We start from the raw sequence: 23,334 nt of genomic DNA, 5'->3' as shown, positions 1-23,334 counted from the left end.
TTCCAAGACGAACAGGAAACAATTGGAAAAAGGGTATGGGAGGATAGAAGACACAGTATGTACCTCCCTGCCCACTATGGGAGATCAGGATCCCCACCCAGCCCGCTAGAAAAATAAAACAAACCTGATAAATTTAAAAACACGAGGTTTTGTTCAATAATTTTTTTTTTTTTTTAATTTCTTTTTCATCATACCTTGATTTGATAACAAAAAATGGTTAAAAATAGTCATATAATAATCCATTTTGTATCAGTTTAATGTCATCACAATACACGATTTCCAGCAAAAATCAGGACTTATATTTCGAAATACAGATTTTATTGCTCGAAAATATCTATTGGGAAATAGCCAGTTGGAAAGGTAAAGCGTGGATCGAATGGTATTACTACTAGTAGTAGTGGTGGTTTTTAGTTTTTGGGGTAATGGGGGATCTAGTGGTTTTTAGTAGTAATTGTGGTATTAGTGGGTTATTAGGGGTATTAGTAGTAATTAGGGTATTAGTAGATATAGTGGTTTTTTAGTACTATACTATGGTGTTAGTAGCATACAGTGGGTTAGTAGCTTACTAGGGGTGTTAGTAGCTATATAGTGGTGTTAGTAGCTATGTTTAGTTGGGGTTAGTAGCATATATTATTTGTGTTAGTAAGCTATGTATTAGTGGTGTTAGTACTAGATATTAGTGGTGTTAGTACCTAAAATTAGTGGCGTCAGTAGCGTATTGTGACAGTTTGGGTAGCAGTGTTAGCAATGTTGGGACAGTATTGGTAGCAGCGCTTTGCTTAGATAAATGAAATGACATTATTTTTTCTTTATAATGCTATACTAGATCTGTATATTGTATCAATTAAATGCCTTTATAGACCGATGCAAAAATGCCATTGCAATGTGTATTTTTAAGGCTGATAACGCTAACTTTTTGGGGGCTTATTGTTGGTTTGATAATATTTCCATTAAAAAGCAAAAAAAAATGTTTCCACAACAATGTTTGAACAAGCCCGTACTTAAGTTTGGTTATCAGACGTGTTTATATGTGCACCTTGGACATTGTAAAAAACTAAAGGAATTAAAACTCTTCGATTGAAATTGGATTTCAATTTAGTAAAATGCATTCAAAAACATTTAAGTCTTTAAAAAGGTTATTTAAATTAAAGGCCATTTAAAGTACTAAGGATAATTGAACCTAATGGCTTCTGCTGTTATTTTGAAAAATAATATCAGACTCGATTTCGTGCTTGTTAATCTCAACGTTATTTTTCATTGAATATTCCCTTTTTATCACTATATCATCGCATTAAAAATAACATTCATTTATACAGAGCAATATCCACTAAACGAGCTCAAAGCGCTTTACATTGTCATGTCATTACATTGCCTGTCATGTCATTACATTGTCCTGTCATGTCATCACATTGTCCTGTCATGTCATCACATGGTCCTGTCCTTATCACATGGTCATATTACATTGTCATTATATATTGGTGAAATATAAATGCACAACTTGGATAAAAATGTACAACATTGATAATAATGCACAACATGGATAAAAATGCAAAACATGGATAAAAATGCACTTCATAGATAAAAATGCACAACATGGATAAAAATGAACAACAATATTAAAATATTTAATTCTCCTATAGTTTCATTGAGTTTAAAAAATCATATTTTCCTCTTTACAATGTATTCATTCATCGTCATTTTGTCCGTTCCCTGTCATTTATGGAAATGACAAGTATTTTTATAACCGAACAGACAATGCCATTTATATGCCATATATTAGTGGTGTTAGTAGCTACAAGATTAGTGGTGTTAGTAGCTACAATATTAGTGGTGTTAGTAGCTACAATATTAGTGGTGTTAGTAGCTACAATATTAGTGGTGTTAATAGCAAAATAAGTGGCAGTATTGTGAGAAGTGTCGTAGCAGTGTTGTAGCAATGTTGGTATCAGTATTGGTGGCAGCAGCATTGTTAATGTACAACACTGATAAAAATGCACAACATTATCAAATATTTAATTTTTCTATACAGTTTCATTGAGTTTTAAAAAGTCATATTTCCTCTTTAAAATGTATTCATTCATCCTTTTGTTTTATTTTCTATTGATAAAACATTCACGGCTTATATTCCAACGATTTGTTTATTTTATTTCAAACTCCAATTTTCTTGTTTGAAATATCCAGGCTTTTTTTTCAAATCTCAACTTACTTGCACAAATTGGTCCCGTTAGCCAGACAATTATGGGCTTGTTATAAACGTGTAATGGACAATATTTTGCGTTGGTTTGAGAGTTATTTCCGTTACAAAAATGAACCATAATCAATTTGGGTTATCAGACAAATAAATGCACTTCGATTTCAATCTTTATTTCAATGATTTTTTTTATCTTTAAAATTGCGTTACATACAAATATGCCACAATACTCGTATCAAAACTAGATGCATCTATTTACTAAAATAACCAATATGAGCTCTATAAAATGTAAGATTATGTACTGATTCAAGGACATCTTTAATCGTCATTTTCTCCGTTCCCTGTCATTTATGGAAATGACAAGTATTTTTATAACCAAACAGACAATGCTATTTATATGCCATATATTAGTGTGTTAGTAGCTATATTAGTTGTGTTAGTAGCTACAATATTAGTGGTGTTATGCTACAATGTTAGTGGTGTTAGTAGCTACAATATTAGTGGTGTTAGTAACTACAATATTAGTGGTGTTAGTAGCTTCAATATTAGTGGCAGTATTGTGAGCAGTGTCGGTAGCAGTGTTATTAGCAATGTTGGTATCAGTATTGGTAGCAGCAGCATTGTTAATGTACAACACCGATAAAAGTGCACAACATTATCAAAATATTTAATTTTTCTATTCAGTTTCATTGAGTTTTAAAATATCATATTTCCCTCTTTAAAATGTATTCATTCATCCTTTTGTTTTATTTTCTATTTATAAAACATTTCACGGCTTATATTCCAACGATTTGTTTATTTTATTTCAATCTCCAATTTCCTTGTTTGAAATATCCAGGCTTCTTTTTTTCAAATCTCAACTTGCACTAATTCGGTCCGTTAGCCAGACAATTATGGGCTTGTTATAAACGTGTAATGGACAATATTTTGCGTTGGTTTGAGAGTTATTTCCGTTGCAAAAATTAACCATAATCAAATTTGGGTTATCAGACAAATAAATGCACGTCGATCTCAATCTTTATTTCAATGATTATTTTTTTTTATCTTTAAATTGCGTTACATACAAATATGCTCACACTACTCGTATCAAAACTAGATGCATCTATTTACTAAAATAACCAATATAAGCTCTATAAAATGTAAGATTACGTTATTGATTCAAGGTTATCTTTAAAGATCACTTCGTCTTTCCAACATCTTTTATAGAAATGGCAAGAATAATTATAACCTAAAAGACTTTACATTCTTTTAAAAAATAATTTTTACAACTCTATAAACCTCCCTGGAAACAACTTGTATAATGTCATTAGAAAGGATTATGATGAAGTTGATGTTGACATGATGATATGATCAATTTTCATTTCATTCTTTCATTTAAACAATGTTTATAAGTTGAAAGTGGGATAAGAATAAGCAATATAGAATATTGTTTGAGCATAATGGCTACTGCTATTTTTAATTGAATTTCTTTTTCGTTTGTTCAAATTTGACAATTCATATTGTTAATAAATACCCTTTATTATCAACCTTTTAAACTCTAAAAAAATTGGGACTATATAAACCGTGTCATCAACCCCTTTACTTTAAGGAAACATTTACTTTATCATGATATGACGTATAGACGGCATCCTGAGGGGAAGAAGATTGATAAATGTTTAAAAAATCCCAATCTTTTTTTTTTAAATTCAAATGAAAGCACATCAATCTCAGCTTCATTATTTTGCTATAAAACATACTAGATCTGTATATACAATTAAAAGCATTTAGACGGCGCTAAAATGATCATTGCAAGGTGTAATTATTTTGAGGTCTAATAACCCACATTGTTACGGGCTCATTGTAGGTTTGGAAATATTTCCAATAAAACTACAAAAATGTTTTCATTACAATGTTAAACAAGCCCTGTTCGGTCATCAGACCTATGTTCACCTAGGACATCGTGAAAATATTCCTTTTTGATTTATTTCCATTTCTATTTCACATAATTTTATTTCAGATTAAAGAAAATAAAAACTCATTTTAATTGAAATTGATATCAATTTAGAAAAATACATTTTAAAAACTTTTTAAACCTTTAACAATCGATCTCGCATTAAAATTCGCACTATGGAATAATTTGAAGAGTGGCTGCTGTTATTTGAAAATTAAGAAAATTTGGGTTTATTGTTTTCAATAGTTTTGGATATCCATATTTCTTAACATTTCATAAGCTTAACTTTCACGTAACACTTTTCCTTTTTCATTTTCTTTCTGGTGTAAGGTTTGTGTTACGAAACTTCATAACCATTTGGGAATCTATATACCTACAAAAAATTATACTTAAACAGGAGTGTTGTGACTCCGTGAATCTCAACTTTATTTTTAGTGATTGTTCTTTTATTTTGGAATGTGTCGATTTAAGCCGGACGTCTGTAATTATAAAATGGACTCGTGCTTGGAGATGTTCCCGTTTAGACTTCATTGCAAACATCAAAACAACTCAAAATCCTTTGAAATTGCTGGGAACCAATGACAATTCAAAAATGCAATGAGCAGCAATCGTGGAGTACAGATTTGAATGACATTTTAGTTATATTTGTTTTCATTACAGACTCTCGACTCAGAACCAAAACTATACATGTAAAAATAGGCAATAATGCCCTGTAATACAGCCATGAGGACCGTTTAGATTATGACAATATCATCCGACCTACATTTACACCATGACCAACATCATACGTTAATGGCATATTTTGACAAAGGTGTTGATCAGTCTAACTCTTACATCGGAAAATTACAATATATAGAAAACACCTGACAAAGTTAATATTTAGAACTAGTCAGATAAAGCAACAAAAAGGAGTTACACTTAGACGGCCTCGTATATAGCTCAAGGCCTTTACAGACATTAGGGAGGTGTTGTCTACATAAATGGATTCCAGAGACAAACTATCAGTGTATTTGCTTTAAAAATAACCCAAAGTCGCGTCCAGACACTAGCTCCGGATTCCACGAAGAGAAATAAACTCGAATGTTTAAAAATATTGCCTTGAAAACAAAAACTACAGTGGTCCACAACGGATAGATGAGGAGGAAATAAAACTTTTTAAACTAACTATACTTAACTTTATCGAAAGGGGGGGGGGTCATACCACAAGGCCACAGCGCCGCATCATTTGAAGGACAAATTAAGCAACCTAATTTTAGTCAGAAACAACCTGGAAAACAAAAACGGGGGGATAGACACAGCAAGTTGTCTCCCTGCCCATCATGTGAGGACAAAAGACCCCACACAGAGGCCAAAGATGACGAAAGCGGCATCACTTGGGTAGAATTAGTATAATTGAGCTTCAGGTTAGAGGTAGAGGTGAATCCGATGACAATAGTTTTGATGGGATGTGTTAGTTTTGGAAGGGATATATTGATTTAGTGGCGAGATGGTGGCGATGGTAAGGAGATGACAACGGATGCAGATTCAGCACTGAAGATTAAATATTGGCGCAGTTCCAGAATTAGCAGTGATGTGATTCGACTTCTATCACACACGTCCTTATCTCCAACATCCTGACCAAATACTTTCAAATGATCTGACATCCAGATCACCTTATGTATGTAGTTCATTACTGAAACAAACCAATGCATCCCTACCAATGACCGTGGAAACACGACCAGTGTGACTCACCTGTCTCCATCGAGTCAAAGTTGGATTGAGATTGCCAAGTCCAGAACAATACCACCACCATCACTTCATCTCAATTCTACCTCCCGTCATGATCCTCACCAACACCCACAATCTTTTCCCTAACAACCATAACATCACTATCCCTGTCACCCATCAACTGTCACCGTCATCGTGCTGCTCCAGTACCTCCTAACACCATCACAACAAATGTCATCATCATCACATACTACTCAACATCAACATTCTCATATAGATCGGCCAACACAAAATTCTGTTTTCTTTTTAACGTTATAACTCTGCGGATGGTACATTCCCAATTGCTTCTGCATGCTCAAAAATCACTTGTAGCGGAACTACACGATCACGGAACTATCAGTGGAGGACGCGAAAACTGTCAATCGAGTTAAAACGTACATCCTGTGAATAACTCTGTACTTTGAAGAGACCATACTCTCCTCCCTACTCCCACCCCCCCCCACCCCTCCTTTCCCCTCAACTCCCTCCCCCTCTCCCCATTATTATTTGTTTTCTATCCATCATCTATATATATATATATATATATATATATATATATATATATATATATATATATATATTATATATATATCTACCCCCCCCCCCCCTATGTTTTGTTTGTTTTTAAGGGTTTTACGGCGCTTGCAACACATTTAGGTTATATCAGCGCCAGTAAAAAGGAAGAAAATGGGATAGTAAAAAGTTCTAGAATTACAATTAAAGCACCCAAGAAAAAGTAAGACAAAGGGGAACTGAGAACAAATAGAGATCAGATGTAGATTCCAAGAGCATACCACCAATGTACTTAGTTTGAAATCACCTACAAGTCTCATCCAGACACAAGCACAAAATCCAACAAAGAGGAACACACTCAAATGCTTACATAATACATTCAAAATAAAAATAATAATACATAACAGAGAGATGATTTACAAGGAAAAAAATATCATCTCCCAAAACAATAACTATGCATTTGACTGTTTCCCTCCCAGCTAGGATTCCGGCCAGTGCCAGGACAAAACCAAGTAATCTCATTCCGAGACAAAGACAGAAAGCATGTTGGAAAACAGATATAAGGGGATAGAAGACACAGTATGTACCTCCCTGCCCGCTATGGGAGGTCCCCCCCCCCTATATCCCCATTCTATTTCTCTATCTTTCTCAGCCATCCTTGCATTCAGGCGCGCGCGCGCGCAGACAACACTCAAATGTATACCCACAAACTTCAGAGTACAGACAGAAGGACTTAATTTTAACATCGACTGATGAATTGGGTAAACACTCGTCTCATGCAACGACTCATTTTGATCAGGAGTTTTAGTCAGCAATTCTGATAAATCTGGCGGAAAGTATTTTGAGATAGACCACCGGGCTATCCAAGAGTGTTGGAGATGATAGGGAATAGTAACATGACAGGAACTGCAATAAAATAGGTCCATGATGTGACATTTCTGACAATGCCTGGAGGTGATGACAAGATGTCAAACACAAGAGTCGGAAATGATCCAATAATGGCATGGTTCAAGACCTAGCCCCAAATAGATGCGGTAATGACAGATAAAGGGTCTTAAGTGGTTTAAATGCATGTCTACGTGTGTTTGTGTGCCGAGCGTAAGTGTGTGTGTGTGCTTGTGCGCGTGTGTGTGTGCTCGCGTGGGCGAGTATGTGCGTGCTTTTCTCGTAAGAAAGGGGCAAATGACAGAAAATCTTAACAATTCACTGAATAAGATAACATCTGAAAAATAATTTCAGAGCCTTTAAATATTGATATATAAAAAATACTTATCTAAACTAGAGTATAAGATTGAAAGCCGGAGCAATGAGTTTGAAATGAAAGTCGGATCATTCTACATGTCCAATAATTCTACTGTATAATAAGATTTTTTAAAGAAGTTTCGTATTTACCTCTTTATGGAAATTTATGATAATTCAAAGATATGTGTTTTAAAAAATCAACCAACTAAAAATCATACGAGGCGATAACGAATCCAGGTAGTAATTAATCACTAAAGAGCTTTTTGAATAAATGAATGAGTGTTAAGGCTGTCAATGACTGGCTGACTTTGGACGCTATAGGTGCATTCCATGTTGAATTGCCAAATTTTATTGACTATATTTTCTATTTGAAATAATCAAAAATAGAAGAATATTATATCAAAGTAATATTCTGGTTTTAAAGATATGGTCTGGAAGGTGGGCTTGTGTGAATTTCAATTTCACAGTAATTTTCAAAGAATCATTAGATACCTGTAACCAGCTTTTTTTAGTAAGGTTCCCTTTTTAAACAGTTCAAATGGTTGTTTTGTTCAAAGACTAGTTTAAAAGCTCACAATAGGAATAACAACTTGAGAAGAGCCAATATATTTTCATATGGCATTTTCCATTTATAGGATGATTGGAAAAGTTACATTTTTATTTTAAATCGTGCATTTTATGACATGGTAATCCACATAAAAGGGCACTAGGTGGTAATTTCGATAAAATTCAGCTCTATATGTTTTGACACAGGAAGCATCCATTTGACTTACTTGCTTTAATTAACATCAAATTCATGTTTTAATACTATATGTTTAGAAACAATTATAGAATTTTTTAATGTGCACTGGGAGGCGGTAGAGTTGGAAGAGAATATAGAGATTGATAGAAATTGGAATAGAAGGGGCCATGATGCGAAACCAGAGGTAATGCGTGGAAGTGATGGAAGGGAGATGTCAGTAGATCCAGTAATGGCAGAGTTCAAGACCTCGCCCCAAATTGATTCCATAATGACAGATAAAGGGTCTAAAGTGGTTTAAATGAATGTCTACGTGTGTGCGTGTGTGTGTGTGTGTGCGGTGCGTAAGTGTGTGTGTGTGTGTATGCGGTGCGTAAGTGTGTGTGTGCGGTGCGTAAGTGTGTGTATGCTTGTGCGTGTGTGTGTGCGCGCGCGTGTGCGAGTATGTGCGTGCGCGTGTGCTTTTCTCGTAAGACAGGGGCAAATGACAGAAAATCTTAACAATTCACTGAATAAGATAAATATCTGAAAAATAATTTCAGAGCCTTTAAATATTGATATATAAAAATACTTATCTAAACTAGAGTAAAAGATTGGAAGCCGGAGCAATGAGTTTGAAATGAAAGTGGATCATTCTACATGTCCAATAATTCTACTGTATAATAAGATTTTTATAAGAAGTTTCGTATTTACCTCTTTATGGAAATTTATGATAATTCAAAGATATGTGTTTTAAAAAAATCAACCAACTAAAAATCATACGAGGCGATAACGAATCCAGGTAGTAATTAATCACTAAAGAGCTTTTTGAATAAATGAAAGTGTTAAGGCTGTCAATGACTGGCTGACTTTGGACGCTATTGGTGCATTCCATGTTGAATTGCCAAATTTTAATGACTATATTTTCTATTTAAAATAATCGAAAATAGAAGAATATTATATCAAAGTAATATTCTGGTTTTAAAGATATGGTCTGGAAGGTGGGCTTTGTGTCAATTTCAATTTCACAGTAATTTTCAAAGAATCACTAGATGCCTGTAACCAGCTTTTTTTAGTATTGTTCCCTTTTTAAACGAGTTCAAATGGTTGTTTTGTTCAAAGACTAGTTTAAAAGCTCACAATATGAATAACAACTTGAGAAAAGCCAATATATTTCCATATGGCATTTTCCATTTATAGGATGATTGGAAAAGTTACATTTTCATTTTAAATCGTGCATTTTATGACATGGTAATCCACATAAAAGGGCACTAGGTGGTAATTTCGATAAAATTCAGCTCTATATGTTTTGACACAGGAAGTATCCATTTTACTGACTTGTTTTATTTAACATCAAATTCATGTTTTAATACCATATGTTTAGAAACAATTATAGAATTTTTTAATGTGCACTTGGAGGCGGTAGAGTTGGAAGAGGTTATAGAGATTGATAGAAATTGGAATAGAAGGGGCGATGATGCGAAACCAGAGGTAATGCGTGGAAGTGATGGAAGTGATGGAAGTGATGTCAACAGACAGAGTCAGCCATGAAGATCCAGTAATGGCAGAGTTCAAGACCTCGCCCCAAATTGATGCGATAGTGACAGATTCAAGCAAACCATACATCGTGTCTTTTATATCCATGGTCAATGCAAATCAACATTTTACCTAAACACATGCCACTGATCTGTAGGTCTCCAGATCAGTGACTATGATATTAGGATATACTGAAATACAAATCAATGCTATTTTCACCGGTCAAGAAGTTCATTCATCTGTATTGCAAATACATGGAAATGATGACCACATTTAACATGGAAATAAAGAAGTAGTACGCAACTAGCATGGCTCCTCCAAGACGAAATCAACTCGAATACAAAAGTTAAAAAAAAAACACTATATCACTTCATCGATTCTACTTCTGTCACAATCCTTGTCAACCTCGACACCCACAATCCCCTTATATCCATGAACTTTACATCACAATTCCTGCCAACCCAGCCTAATCAAGACACCATTACAATCACCGACATCATACTTCTCAATCCAACCTTACAAATCATTACCAGCATGATCTTTTGTCATCTCACCAGTCACTTATCTACATCATTACTGTCATTGATTTCGCTTCACCATCCACATTATCTGAACACCAACATCTCCGGATACAAGAACTAACAGTACAATCCCGACTCATTTCCAATAGGAAAACGTTATATATTCCGAAACTTCACCCCTTACCAATCTAACCACGATTCTAAGTCAAGTAGCTTAATATAAGAAGGTATACATATTTTCTGAACTTTTCACCTGAGTAAAGATGGTATTTTCCAAGGAGTATACACTCAAATTCGACGCATTTCAAATTGTAGAATGGCATGTACACATACCTTTGGTGCAATAGAAAGTTGGAACAAATTGGTTAATCTGAAGCGCTAAAAAGAAAGGTGGGAGAGGGAACGCACGCTATTTGGGCGGACTGGAATTAGGCCGATTTGATGGGCAGACAGAAAGTTGGATGGATGGGCGGAGAGGAAAATGGATAAATGTGTCTCTTGTAAACCAAAAGATGCACTCTGTTATGTGGATCACTGTCCTTAGCTACCTTTTTCCAAACAAGCAATCATGGAAAAAAAACTTGGCGTAGTACAATGCCAGTCTTCGCTTTAACGTAGAAAAGGTTCGATTTGATTAGGGCAATGTCTTGGAATCATGGTGGACATATGAAACGTGGTACAATTGCCATCCTATAAATTGAAAATACCACATGGATGTAGATTAGCTGTTTTAAGTTTGTTTTGTTTTTGTTTTTTGTTTTTACACAAAACCGTAGTACAGTAGTTACACTTTTTTGGTGGGTGAAAAGACTACATTGCATTGCGGGTGAAAAGAAATCTTGACTGGCAGGCGGCCTCAAAATGGTATTGCATCAGGGAGGGTTAGTTATCAAAAAAAGTTTATGCATTGAGGAATTTTATTTATGTATGTTATCCGTTGCTTTATCACAAACGTATAACCTGGCACTTGCCAAAATATTAAATCACAAGGCGAACAAGGATTGTATTCAGAAGTACAACCAATAAGATCACTTCGTTCCTTGAGCTCAACTAGCAACTTAAGTCTCACTTTCTTTTTGGTAATCAAAGCCTTATAAATTGCTATAAGTGAACAAAGGCTATGATTTGTATGGCAATGAAGATTTTAAAGTTGTAGGGTCACTTAGCCAACACAAGCCCCCAACCTGGAGGACAAGGTGACTGTTTCGAGAGCCACTACCTATCGTGGCCTTTAGTCGCCTCTTATTTACACGGCTAAAGAGGGAGAGCGACAATAATTTTATGAAATTTTAACAAAAATGAGTTTGGAACGTTAAAAATTCACTTGATCGAAATAGAAGAAAACTTTCTACTGTCTAATTCTAGCTGTCAAAATGAATGGATAGTTCAAATTCTATCTTAAAACCTTTTCAGTGCCGCTCCTCCCCTTTAGAGGCAGCTCGCTGGGACTATATTCTAACCCTCCCAGGTGAAGGAGCCGATACTCGCACGGAGCAAATAATATGCATCTATATCAGCGTTCCTTTCTTGTCATGTATTGATTGGTATGAAAATAAATCTATTGTCAAAGGCTATAAATGGACACCGACCATATCTTTAAAACCAGAATAATACTTTGATATAATATTCTATTTTCGATTTTTTCAAGTAGAAAATATAGTCAATAAAATTTGGCAATTCAACATGGAATGTACCTATAGCGTCCAAAGTCAGCCAGTCATTGACAGCCTTAACACTCATTCATTTATTCAAAAAGTTCTATAGTGATTAATACGACCTGGATTCGTATGATTTTTAGTTGGTTGATTTTTTAAAACACATATCTTTGAATTATAAATTTCCATAAAGAGGTAAATACAAAACTTCTTATAAAAATCTTATTATACAATGATTGGACATGTAGAATGATCCGACTTTCATTTCAAACTAATTGCTCCGGCTTTCAATCATACTCTAGATAAGTATTTTTATATATCAATATTTAAAGGCTCTGAAATTATTTTTCAGATATCGTATTCAGTGAATTGTTATCTCTCGCGTGTATGCGCTTACGTGTGTATGTGCGTACGTTTGTGCGTGTTCCTGTGCTTGGATGTGCCTGTGCTTGTGCATTTGTTAGGTAGAGTCAGAAAACTTCAATTTGCTGAATTAAAGTGATTTTTTTTACAACGTTGAGTCCCAGCGTTCAATCAATCATAAAGTGTAATAAAAATACTTGACTTATTAAATAGAGGCCGATTTTATCTATGTAGCTTCCAAAATTGCATAACAGTATCAATTAGATTTTATCAAGTGATAATGGTCAAAAATTTATCTGTTGTTAAGGTTATGGAAAGTACTTGATTTAGTGATACAAGAGCTTTATGGAGATCTGTGTTCCAGAAAAAAAATCATCTCGATAATAATTCCTTTTAAACTGAATTTTATAATGTATTAGCAATGATGCAGCAAGTGTAATTCTGGCGTAGTTGTGAAATTGATGCGACAAAGACGATCACAATAAGTTATAGAATTTGGCACTTTCGAAACTTTTAGATCAGTTCAGTGACTGAGAAAAAGGTAGATGTAAAACAACAACAGGACAGCTAGGTACATTTAGGGATCAGGTCTCAGGTCTCAGGTGCCTTAGAAAAAGGAAGATAAAAGGGGAATAGGAAAAAGGGATAGAGCAGCAATCTTTCTGTGCCCAGCCTGACACAATTTATTCAACGTCAGAAAATGGCTTGGGTAAAACCAAGTCATTTCATTCCAGGACACATACAGAAAGCCACAAAGGGACAAGCGGGATAGATAAAAGACCCTACCAGCAGCCCCTTCCAACCGCCCGCTAGCTGATGGTGATAGTGAATAAAAAAAATGAATATTGAAATCGAATTGAAAATTCAAGAGTATATAAAAATTGTACTTTCCGTTCACCTTGATATTTGCTGAGAAAAATGTATTTATATTGTATCTAACACCGATTAACAAATGCTATATAAAGTTCATGCATAACAAATTGATAAAAGACAAAGACGAGAGATGACTAACAAGTAAAACAAAGCTGAATTCATCATTAAATTTTCGTTTTAAATGAGCGATACTATGATTTTCTGATAGTCCTGGAATATTTCTACAATTTCTCAAAGTCCTGTTTGCTTTTTATATGGATTCATAAAAAACCAAAGGTTCCAAAACTCAGCTATTTTCCAGTGTTAAATGAGGCTGTATAACATTTAAAAGGGTCCTGTGTGTTTAAATACGTGAGTACTTGTGCGTGTGTGTGTGTGTGTGTGTGTGTGTGTGCGTGTGTGTGTGTGTGTTTGCGCGCGAGTGTGTGAGTTTGCGCGCGAATGTGTGTTTGCGAGCGGGTGTGTGTGTTTGCGAGCGAGTGTGTGTGTGTGTGTGTGTGTGGGTATGTGTGTGGCTGAGCGTTTGCATGTTTAGGCGTTTGTTAGAAAGGAGTACGTGACAGAATAAGTGACAGAAAAATTGACAATTTGCTTAATTAGGTGATATTCTGAAATACTTTTCGAGCCCTAACCTTTAGTCAAAATATTGATAGACAAAAATTCTTAAAATATGAGAAAAAAAATATGAAAGCCGGGTCAATCTACATAATTTGATTACTGTCTAATAAACTATGCAATAAAAATTTTACGATAAGTACTTATTACAGCTTTTAAATTCCATATACAGGGATTTGTTTTGGTCCGAGCTTTCACTTTTATCTTATCCAAAAGTCCTTAATTGTCTGTGTCATTAAAAGCTTACAGGAAATGTATTTTATATCAAGACACCACTCGACAACTTTGGGAAAGTAACGCATATTAAAAATCTCGATAATTAAAAAAGCCAGTATCTAACTATATCTCTATTAAGCTTTCTAATCTTTTATACAGACTTATTTAACCCTAGCGTGCACTTTGTTACCACTGTAAAACTCTTAATCTGAGTAACTGCTTTACTAATAAATGAATAGTTACAATTCTTGATTTCTTTTAGTGTTGATTCAAAATCCCAGGAGTCAAAGTTTAGTATTTGAATTATCTGAATGTGGGGGAAGGGGGGGGGTATTGCTGAATGTGATTTTTCAGCAAAGAATGAATCGTTTTAACATATCGTATATATTCCAAAGTCAAAAAGCAGTGTTAATTATGTTATAATATGGGTCTGAAGAACTGCAAGGGCCCGACGGGGATGCCGTTAACGTATTGGAAAATTTTGCTAAATTACGTGATATTTTTCAAACAGCGAATGAATTGTTTTGACATAAATAAACGGGGTATATTCCAGAACCGACGTGCAATGTCCAGAATTTGTAATATGGGTCTCCAGAGGGAGGGGGGTGGGGGGGGGATAAAGAATAGTAAAGTATTGCTTAATTACGTGATATTTCTGCAACAACGCATGACATGTTTTTGGTGTGGATTCCACAACTCAGACAATGCCCAGTGCTTATTCAAATAGTTTAACATATACAATGGTCTGAGGTGCTTCAAATAGGTGTGAAGACAGATTTACAGCCCTAGCTTTCAGTCATTCAAAGATCAATATTTTTAAATCCTTAATACCGAAATCAATGTAGCCTCCAAAAATGTATAATACTGATTGATTTAGTCCATCCACTGATGCTACCTAATATTCCATGCTATTCATTTTTATGGAATTTAAATCTTCATGACCGACATACTAATGAGTAATAAAAATTTATAATAAGTCAAGGATCTGTGCTCCAGGAAAATCAACTATTAAAAATCCTACAATAACAAATTTTAGTATTAATCCATAATTCTTTACAACTTTTTAATTCCTTTTGACGAGATCTCACTCCATACTAATATTTTCATCTTAGTAATTTGTATTTGTAGTGAAGATCCCAAAATTCAGCACCCAATGTCCAGCATTTGTTATATTGGGGTTTAACGACATTAAAGGATGCGAAGTGTTTCAATTGGGATGGGGAACAGATAATAGATATATTGTTGAATTATGCGATATTTTGCTATTTCAGTATTCAGAGTCAAAATCCATTCGTTTTCTGATTGAAGGGATGTAGATTCGTATTCGGCAGTTACGCCTGTACAAAATATTTGCGCCTTTAACCTTAGCCTTAGCCTTTTGTCATCCAAGACGTCCATAAGGCAGTCCCTGTTTTTATTCAGAGTCTCATCTCCTATACAGGTTGCCAGCCAAGGCTTACGATTCCTGTCCAACCGTGGTTTATATTCAGAGTCTCATTCTCCTAGACAGGTTGCCAGCCAAGGCTTACGATTCCTGTCCAACCGGGGTTTATATTCAGAGTCTCATTCTCCTAGACAGGTTGTCATCCAAGGCTCACGATTCCTGTCCAACCGGGGTTTATATTCAGAGTCTCCTTCTCCTAGACAGGTTGCCATCCAAGGCTTACGATTCCTGTCCAACCGGGGTTTATATTCAGAGTCTCCTTCTTCTAGAGAGGTTGCCATCCAAGGCTCACGATTCCTGTCCAACCGGGGTTTATATTCAGAGTCTCATTCTCCTAGACAGGTTGCCATCCAAGGCTTACGATTCCTGTCCAACCGGGGTTTATATTCAGAGTCTCCTTCTTCTAGAGAGGTTGCCATCCAAGGCTCACGATTCCTGTCCAACCGGTGTTTTTATTCAGAGTTTCCTTCTAGATCGATTACAGTCCCCTGTTGAGTTCAATCCACTCGAAGAAAGGCCCTTTGGACGTTGTAAGTACGTGTTTAGGGATTATGACTCGTTTCCTTCGTAGGAAGTGTTAGATCAAACTTAGTCTGGCCTCTATCCTTTGACATTTCCGGCTTGGATATTCCTGCCAGGAGGAGCTATTGAGACACGCAAGCTCCCCGACTGCGTCAAGGTCTTGATCCACCGGAGAGAAAAACGAATGAATTATAATATGCCGTGATGATACGGCAACTGTAGTAAACTAATCTGGAGACACTGGTGTCTACATTAAAATGGCCAAATTGAGAAACGCAAGAAAGTACAAAGCAACAGGAGCTCACTACACTAACTACTAACCAACATTAGTAATCATAGAGGCATTGCAATCAAATAAGTAATAAAGATAATCAGGGGGAAAAACACCTCCGTCAATGCCAAAATAGTCTTCATTGCCGGTGCCAAACAATTATCAGACACTTTGAATAATCCAATAGAAACAGATCTGAATCGTGCAAGTGAAAAGCAAATGAAATTAAATCAAACAGCTAAAAAGGTCAAAGAAAATTAAATTAGATACTATGGCCAAAATTCGATCCGAGAAAACAAGATGAATTTTTATGAAGTTGCCGAAATTAAGTCAATCATTAAGGCCCAGGCAAAAGCCAACGGTTACAAGATGTATCCGAGCTTCAATAAAAGTGACCCAAGCAAACTTTTAAACAAAGACCAGGTCACAAATTTGAGACTGCAATCAGGACATAATCGACTAAAACACACAAAATCCTGAATGTATCTGCATGGCTTCCAAAAAATGTGAAGCATTTTAAAAATCTACATATTGGGTGCAAATCAGTTTTAATCAAAGTCCTTAAATGTTTATATAAATAAAAGCTTTGTGGAAATTTTAGGAGAGCAACGTTTTAAAAAAATCCAAATATCTTTTAAAGATCTAATCCAAGTGCCTCTATTCTAAGCTAGTTAATCCTTTATAAAACTTAAGTTACCCTTTTCTTGTGTTTTATGATTTAAATATGACTTTTTATACTGTTGATTCAAAATTCAAGCAGCGAATCGTATTTAAATTGAGGGTCTGAAGGGAGGGAGGCGGCAACGGATAGTAGGAAAACCTGTCATTCACAAATTGATGTATTAAAATCCATAAATAAAAGCCGAAATTATTCCCGTATTTGGCTATATATGATGCCTTTTTTAAAATTCAAAACCCTAAATCTATTAGAATTGCAAATCAGTTGCGGTTTTTTTTTTTTTGGTTTTTTTTTGGTTTTTGTTTTTTTTTAATGTATCAAGACAAACCTAAGAATGTGATTTAAAAATAGATAAACTTTTTAAAGAGAAACAAAAATAACATTAAAACAAAAGAAACTCAGCTATTTTCCAGTATTAAATGAGGCTGTATAACATTTAAAAGGGTTCTGTGTGTTTAAATACGTGAGTACTTTGTGTGTTTGCGCGCGAGTGTGTGTGTTTGCGCGCGAATGTGTGTGTTTGCGAGCGGGTGTTGTGTTTGCGAGCGAGTGTGTGTGTGTGTGTGTGTGTGTGTGTGTGTATGTGTGTGGGTGAGCGTTTGCATGTTTAGGTGTTTGTGAGAAAGGAGTAAGTGACAGAATAAGTGACAGAAAAATTGACAATTTGCTTAATTAGGTGATATTCTGAAATACTTTTCGAGCCCTAACCTTTAGTCAAAATATTGATAGACAAAAATTCTTAAAATATGAGAAAAAAAAATCTGAAAGCCGGGTCAATCTACATAATTTGATTACTGTCTAATAATTCAACTATGCAATAAAAATTTTACGATAAGTACTTATTACAGCTTTTAAATTCCATATACAGGGATTTGTTTTGGTCCGAGCATTCACTTATCCAAAAGTCCTTAATTGTCTGTGTCATTAAAAGCTTACAGGAAATGTATTTTATATCAAGACACCACTCGACAACTTTGGGAAAGTAACACATATTAAAAATCTCGATAATTAAAAAAGCCAGTATCTAACTATATCTCTATTAAGCTATCTAATCTTTTATACAGACTTATTTAACCCTAGCGTGCACTTTGTTACCACTGTAAAACTCTTAATCTGAGTAACTGCTTTAGCAATAAATGAATAGTTACAATTCTTGATTTCTTATAGTGTTGATTCAAAATCCCAGGAGTCAAAGTTTAGTATTTGAATTATCTGAATGTGGGGGAAGCGGGGGAGGGTTATTGCTGAATGTGATTTTTCAGCAAAGAATGAATCGTTTTAACATATCGTATATATTCCAAAGTCAAAAAGCAGTGTTGATTATGTTATAATATGGGTCTGAAGAACTTCAAGTCCCCAACGGGGATGCTGTTAACGTATTGGAAAATTTTGCTAAATTACGTGATATTTTTCAAACAGCGAATGACTAGTTTTGACATAAATAAACGGGGCATATTCCAGAACCGACTTGCAATGTCCAGAATTTGTAATATGGGTCTCCAGAGGGAGGATGGGGGGGGGGGTAAAGTATTGCTTAATTACGTGATATTTCTGCAACAACGCAAGACATGTTTTTGGTGAGGATTCCACAACTCAGAAAATGCCCAGTGCTTATTCAAATAGTTTAACATATACAATGGTCTTAGATGCTTCAAATAGGTGTGTGAAGACAGATTTACAGCCCTAGCTTTCAGTCATTCAAAAATCAATATTTTTAAATCCTTAAATAATACCGAAATCAATGTAGCCTCCAAAAATGTATAATACTGATTGATTTAGTCCACTGATGCTACCTAATATTCCATGCTATTCATTTTTATGTAATTTACTTCTTTATGACCGACATACTAATGAGTTATAGAAATTTATAATAAGTCAGGGATCTGTGCTCCTGGAAAATCAACCAATATAAATCCTACAATAACAAATTTGAGTATTAATCCATAATTCTTTACAACTTTTTAATTCCTTTTGACGAGAGTTCACACTCCATACTAATATTTTCATCTTAGTCATTTGTAATTGTAGTGAAGATCCCAAAATTCAGCACCCAATGTCCAGCATTTGTTATATTGGGGTTTAACTATATTAAAGGATGCGAAGTGTTTCAATGGGGATGGGGAACAGATAATAGATATATTGTTGAACTATGCGATATTTTGCTATTTCAGTATTCAGAGTCAAAATCCATTCGTGTTCTGATTGAAGGGATGTAGATTCGTGTTCGGCAGTTACGCCTGTACAAAATATTTGCGCCTTTAACCTTAGCCTTAGCCTTTTGTCATTCAAGACGTCCATAAGGCAGTCCCTGTTTTTATTCAGTCTCATCTCCAATACAGGTTGCCATCCACGGCTCACGATTCCTGTCCAACCGGGGTTTATATTCAGAGTCTCCTTCTAGACAGGTTGCCATCCACGGCTTACGATTCCTGTCCAACCGGGGTTTATATTCAGAGTCTCCTCCTAGACAGGTTGCCATCCAAGGCTCACGATTCCTGTCCAACCGGGGTTTATATTCAGAGTCTCCTTCTCCTAGACAGGTTGCCATCCAAGGCTTACGATTCCTGTCCAACCGGGGTTTATATTCAGAGTCTCCTTCTCCTAGACAGGTTGCCATCCAAGGCTCACGATTCCTGTCCAACCGGGGTTTATATTCAGAGTCTCCTTCTCCTAGACAGGTTGCCATCCAAGGCTCACGATTCCTGTCCAACCGGGGTTTATATTCAGAGTTTCATTCTCCTAGACAGGTTGCCATCCAAGGCTTACGATTCCTGTCCAACCGGGGTTTATTCAGAGTCTCATTCTCCTAGACAGGTTGCCATCCAAGCTTACGATTCCTGTCCAACCGGTGTTTTTATTCAGAGTTTCCTTCTAGATCGATTACAGTCCCTTGTTGAGTTCAATCCACCCGAAGAAAGGCCCTTTGGACGTTGTAAGTACGTGTTTAGGGATTATGACTCGGTGGATGTCCTATCTATTGTTTCCTTCTTAGGAAGTGTTAGATCAAACTTAGTCTGGCCTCTATCCTTTGACATTTCCGGCTTGGATATTCCTGCCAGGAGGAGTTATTGAGACATGCAAGCTCCCCGACTGCGTCAAGGTCTTGATCCACCGGAGAGAAAAACGAATGAATTATAATAAGCCGTGATGGTACGGCAACTGTAGTAAACTAATCTGGAGACGCTGGTGCCTACATTAAAATGGCCAAATTGAGAAACGCAAGAAAATACAAAGCAACAGGAGCTCACTACACTAACTACTAACCAACATTAGTAATCAAAGAGGCATTGCAATCAAATAAAGATAATCAGGGAAAAAAACACCGCCAATGCCAAAATAGTCTTCATTGCAGATGCCAAACAATTATCAGACACTTTGAATAATCCAATAGAAACAGATCTGAATCGTGCAAGTGAAAAGCAAATGAAATTAAATCAAACAGCTAAAAAGGTCAAAGAAAATTAAATTAGATACTATGGCCAAAATTCGATCCGAGAAAACAAGATGAATTTTTATGAAGTTGCCGAAATTAAGTCAATCATTAAGGCCCAGGCAAAAGCCAACGGTTACAAGATGTATCCGAGCTTCAATAAAAGTGACCCAAGCAAACTTTCAAACAAAGACCAGGTCACAAATTTGAGACTGCATTCAGGACAGAATCGACTAAAACACAAAATCCTGAATGTATCTGCATGGCTTCTAAAAAATGTGAAGCATTTTAAAAATCTACATATTGGGTGCAAATCAGTTTTATTCAAAGTCCTTAAATGTTTATATAAATAAAACTTTGTGGAAATTTTAGGAGAGCAACGTTTTAAAAAAATCCAAATATCTTTTAAAGATCTAATCCAAGTATCTCTTTTCTAAGCTAGTTAATCCTTTATAAAACTTAAGTTACCCTTTTCTTGTGTTTTATTATTTAAATATGACTTTTTATACTGTTGATTCAAAATTCAAGCAGCGAATCGTATTTAAATTGAGGGTCTGAAGGGAGGGAGGCGGCAACGGATACTTGGAAAACCTTCTGTCATTCACAAATTGATGTATTAAAATCCATAAATAAAAGCCGAAATTATTCCCGTATTTGGCTATATATGATGCCTTTTTTTAAATTCAAAACCTTAAATCTTATTAGAATTGCAAATCAGTTTGTTTTTGTTTTTTTTTTGTTTGTTTGTTTTTTTTTATGTATCAAGACAAACCTAAGAATGTGATTTAAAAATAGATAAACTTTTTAAAGAGAAACAAAAATAACATTAAAACAAAAGAAACTAACGAAATGACAAATTTTGGAGGTCTCGTTATTGAGATTTAAAAATACTACTACTAATACAACTACTACTGCCACCTCTATTAGCTACTATTATCATCATTATATACTTTAACAACTATTAGTAGCATTATTATGACTATCATTATATCAACATCATTATCATAATCAATATAAAATAAATAAAAACAAGTTTTTCTTTTTTCTTCCAACAGCGCTTGCAACAATTTCGTTGATATAAGAGTCGAGCAAAGTATGACAAGACTAGATGAAGGGGAGAACAGAAATAGAAAAAGGAGTAATTTTCCTCTTTTTGTTTTCACAATGAGAATCACAATGGCTCTGTTCAGACCATGCACCAATAAATATTTACGAGGGGGAAAATCTCTTAAAATAGGTGCATGGTACCAGCAACCATCCTCAATCGTGTTGTGGTCCCCACCCATAATTTGTTATAACCCTATGTGTACAAATATACTCAGTCCATTGAAATAGTAACAAAATCCAATAGTTTTGTCTCGCATCCCACTGCAATGGGGATGGTTACTGAAAAAAAAAACAATCTAAAAAATCTGAACAAAGCCATTTACAACAAAACATGAAATTTGTAGCCCAGCCATGACTAGACTGGCCGTAAACCACATGGGCATTATCATTATTATTATTATACTCATCATTAACATCAAATATACTTCCCCAGCAGACCCTATTCTAAATTGTTAAGAACCAAAGTCCCAATTCGTAGGAATCGTCCTTTTATCACTTCTTGAGGTCAAAGTTTTAACTATCATTTATGATTTAACAGGGAAAATAGACTTTCAGCTATGGTTTGTTCCTTGCTGACATGAATAAAAAGCAATAAATATTACAGGAGAATAAATAATTTAACACAGATAAGTCCTACAAATTATGATAGGCAACCACCCTCAAGACGATCTCACCATACTTGAAACCGGACTGCAACGATAAATTCAGATGTCTTGATAGGATGACAGGATGACTTGGTCGCTTCCTGACAAATTTTCATTTCCATAATTTCTTGATCGTATACAACACTCTGGAAAGGATCTGATCTGCAATGAAAAGGAAAAGAAAAGAATGGAAAACCAGTCATTTTGGTACTCGTTTGTTTTGAATGTTTAGCGGCGCTTGCAACAAATTAGTTCATTAAAGCAGCAAGGATAAAGTAACACGAGGACTAGATGAAGGGGAGAATGGTAAAATAAAAAGGTGTTGACTCTTAGCTGTTGACTACTCTATATTCTTATGCATTGGAGCACGGGTCTGAATAAAGCCATTGTGAGATTCTCATTTTGAACAAGATACCAGCCTTGAGCGACATTAAATTTTCACAATGCATTTGCAATTTTAAAAGTATATGAATGAAACAATGTGATTTATAATGAATAAATATATCTCCCGGCTAAAAAAATAAAACCCAAAAACCCCGACTACTTGGCAAATGACCCAAGTCCAAGCTACGTCAAAACAAGAGTAATCTCATTCGAAGAGGAGAAAATAGAAGCAACGTTGCTGAAGAGGACAATTGAAAGAGTAAAAAAAGGGTGGGGGGTAATAAAAAGAAAACTATGCCCTTACTGGCCCACGGCTGGTGATTTTATATCCAAATAGATGAATCAAAACTGAATGCCGGAATCGACTGAGTTTTTGAAATATGACAGGATGATAAATGTAACCCTTGGCATAAAACGGTAGGATTTTGGGTCATTAAGAGATTGAACTTATAGACAAGGGTCATATATTATAAGAAGAATAAGTATACATTCTTTAAGGGAGAAAAAGTTTTCCAATTTACAACTAAATTCACTTTTTGGGCATCTGGGTCACTCTCCGACTTACCAGATTTGATTGATCCCAACATAATACCGCTTTGAGACGTCGGGTCACCAAAGTCTTACAGCTTTCCGACTGATTTAACATACACCCAGTCACAGGCAAGTCAAATCTCGACTTACCCCATTGGGAACGTCACCGGTCACTTTATGGGGCGACTGTTAAAAATGAGTTT

At 35.3% G+C, this 23,334-nt stretch overlaps 1 long non-coding RNA gene across 1 annotated transcript in view; it reads right to left on the bottom strand.

Moving 5' to 3' along the window:
• Positions 1 to 23,334, bottom strand: part of LOC144965904 (uncharacterized) — a 35,206-nt gene that overhangs the window by 8,007 nt on the left and 3,865 nt on the right. The window lies entirely within an intron of this gene.

The sequence above is a fragment of the Berghia stephanieae genome, chromosome 2 (genome assembly GCF_034508935.2).
Source record: "Berghia stephanieae isolate SIO BIC M18660-M18661 chromosome 2, UCSD_Bste_1.3, whole genome shotgun sequence".
In the NCBI taxonomy this organism is placed as follows: domain Eukaryota; kingdom Metazoa; phylum Mollusca; class Gastropoda; order Nudibranchia; family Aeolidiidae; genus Berghia; species Berghia stephanieae.
This window is presented reverse-complemented; position numbering and strand designations above follow the sequence as displayed.